Below are 3,601 nucleotides of genomic sequence, written 5' to 3' on the forward strand. Positions count from 1 at the left end.
ATGGGAGAAGTTATTTGCAAATGACATATCAAATAAAGGACTATCTAAAATCTATAAAGAACTTTTCAAACTCAACACCCAAAAAACCAATAATCTAGTTAATTAGATTAAATTAATGAATAGACACTTTTCCAAAGAAGACATCCAGATGACTAATAGACATATGAAAAGTTGCTCAACATCACTCACTATCAGGGAAATAAAAATAAAAAACACAATGAAATACCACATCACACCTGTCAGAATGGCTAAAATGATCAACTTGGGTAACAAGAGATGTTGGCAAGCATGCAAAGAAAAGGGAATACTCTTACACTGTTGGTGGGAGTGCAAATTGGTGCAGCCACTCTGGAAAACAGTATGGAGGATCCTTGAAAAGTTAAAAATGGAGCTACCCTATGACCCAGCAATTGTGCTACTAAGTATCTATCCAAAGGATGCAAACATAGTGAATCAAAGGGAGCACATTTACCCCAATATTTATAGCAGCAACATTCACAATAACCAAACGTGGAAAGAGCCCCAATGTCCATCAACTGATGAATGGATAAAGAAGATGTGGCTTATATATACAATGGACTATTACTCAGTGGTCAAAAAGCATGAAATCTTACCATTTGCAAGAATGTGGATAGAACTAGAGTGTATCATGCTAAGCGAAATAAGTCAGTTAGAGAAAGACAAGTACCATATGATTTGGCTCATATGTGGAATTTGAAGAAACAAAACAGATGAGCATAGGGCAAGGAAAAGAAAAATAAAATAAGATAAAACAGGGAGGCAAACCACAAGAGACATAAATACAGAGAATAAACTGAGGGTTGCTGGAGGAGTGTCAGTGGGGCATGGACTAAGTGGATGATGGTCATTAAGGAGGGCACTTGTTGGAATAAGTACTGGGTGTTAAGTTTTCAATTAGCAATAATCGTGCCTCGGATAAACCTCATTGACTATGATACTGCCACTGTGCAAAGCTAGTACTGGGTGCTAAGTGTAAGTGATGAATCACTAAATTGTACTTCTGAAATCAATACTACAAAATATGTTAACTAATTAATTTAAATTTAAAAAAGGAGAGAAAGAAAATTCTTCTTGATTAAAAAAAGAGAGAGAGAGAAATGAAAGTAGGGATATTACTACCATTTTTTTTTTAATTTTAAAAATTTTATAAAAGAATGCTATGAACATTTATATATCAACAAACTGGACAACCTAAATGAAAGGGATGAATTCCTAGAAACATACATCGACCAAAACCAAGTCATAACAAGACTTTAAAAAACCAATAGAAGAGATCAATGAAATCAGTAATTGGTTCTTTGAAAACATCAACAAAAATTGATAAACCTTTAGAAAGACTCATCAAAAAAATTAAGATTCAATAAATAAAATCAGAAATAAAGGAGAAATAACTAACACCATAGAAATACAAAAGATTATAAGAGATTAGTATGAAAAATTATATGCCAACAAATTGGACAACCTAGAAGAAATGGATAAATTTCTAGGAACTTACAACTTTCCAAAACTGAGTGAGGAAGAAATAGAAAATGTGTACAGACCGATTACTAAATGAAATTGAATCAGTACTAAAAAACAAAACCCAAGAAAACAAAGCAAAACAAACCTCTGAACAAATAAAAATCCAGGACCAGATAGTTTCACAAATGAATTCTACCATACATTTAAAGAAGAATTAACACCTATTTTTCTCAAACTATTCAAAAAAATGGAAAAGGAAGGAAAGATTCCAAATTTATCCTATGAGGCCATTACCCTGATACTGAAACCAAATAAAAACACTACAAAAAAGAATACTATATACCAATGTCTCTGATAAACATAAATGCAAAAATCCTCAACAAAACATTAGCAAACCAAATCCAACAATACATTTAAAAAGTCATTCACCATGATCAAGTGGGATTTATTCTAGGAATGCAAAGGTGGTTCCGTATTCACACATCAATCAGTCACAAATCAATACACCAACAAGAGAAAGGATAAAAATCATATGATCATATAAATAGATACAGAAAAATCATTTGACAAACTACAAAATTAAGTCATGATAAAAACTCTTAAAAAGTCATGATAAAAACCTTAAAAAGGTTTAGAAGGCACGTACTCAGTATAATAAAGGTCACATGTAAAAAACCCATAGATAATATACTCAATGGTGAAAAACTGAAAGTTTTTCCTCTAAGATGAGGAAAAAGACAAGGATGTCCACTCTCACAACTTTTTTTTTTAAAGATTTTATCTATTTATTATTAGAGAGAGATGTGAGCAGGGGAGGAGCAGAGGGATTGGACAAGCAGATGCTGCACTAAGCACAGAGCCTGACATGGGGTTCAAACCCATGATGCTGAGAAACTGACCTGAGCTGAGACTAAGAGATGCTCAGTGGACCAAGCCACCTAGGGACCCCTCTCACAACTTTTATTCAGCATAGTAATTCAACAAGTCCTAGACAGAACAATCAATAAGAAAAAGAAATAAAGGACATCCCATTGGTAAGGAAAAAGTAAAACTGTCACTATCTGTGCATGACCTGATACTATACATAGAAGAACCTAAAGAGTCCACCAAAACTTCTAGAACTCATAAATGAGCTCGGTAAAGTTGCAGGATACAAGACCATTGTACAGAAAACAGTTGCATTTCTACACACCAGTAATGAAGTAACAGTAAGAGAAATTAAGAAAACTATTCTATTCACAATAGCACCAAAAATATTAAAATACCTATGAGTAACCTTCCAAAAACTATAAAACCTTGATGAAAGAAATTAAATACAACACAAATGGAGAGATAGTCCCTGCTCATGGATTGAAAAATCCAATATTATTAAAATGTACATACTGTCCAAATCACTCTACAGATTTAATGCAATTTTATCAAACACCAACAACATTTTTCACAGAACTTGAACAAATTATCCTAAAATTTGAGTGGAGCTATGAAAGACTCCAAGTAGCTAAAGCAATCTAGAAAAAAGAACAAAGCTGGAGATATCACAATCCCAGATTTCAAGGTATAATAAGCTGAAGTCATCAAAACAGTATGGGACCAGTACAAAAGCAGACATGTGTATCAATAGAACAGAATAGAGAGTCCAGAATAGAGAGTCTGCGATCAATTAATCTACACTAGAGGAAGCTAGAATATACAATGACAAAAAGACCATCTCTTCCACAAATGGTGTTGGGAAAACTGGGCAGCTATGTGCAAAAGAATGAAACCAGACCACTTTCTAATACCAAACACAAAAATAAGCTCAAAATATTTTAAAGATCTAAATGTGATACCTGAAACCATAAAATTCTTAGTAGAAAACCTAGGCACTAATTTCTTTGACATCAGACATAGAAATATTTTTCTAGATAGGTCTCCTCTGATAAGGGAAACAAAAGAAAACTAAACTATTGAGACTACACCAAAATAAAAATATTTTTCACAATGAAAGGAACCATCAACAAAACAAAAATACAACTTAATGAATAGGAGATGTTTGAAATGATAGATCCAATAAGGTGTTAACATCCAAAATGTATAAAGAACTTATACAACTCAATGTCAAAAAACCCAAATAATCCAA

General features: G+C 32.9%; 1 pseudogene; it reads right to left on the reverse strand.

Moving 5' to 3' along the window:
- Positions 1 to 891: 891 nt before the first annotated feature.
- Positions 892 to 976, reverse strand: LOC116858427 (annotated as a pseudogene).
- Between the last annotated feature and the right edge of the window lie 2,625 nt (positions 977 to 3,601).

Source organism: Lontra canadensis, unplaced genomic scaffold (assembly GCF_010015895.1).
Source record: "Lontra canadensis isolate GAN:19392208 unplaced genomic scaffold, GSC_riverotter_1.0 scaffold136, whole genome shotgun sequence".
Taxonomy (NCBI): Eukaryota; Metazoa; Chordata; class Mammalia; order Carnivora; family Mustelidae; genus Lontra; species Lontra canadensis.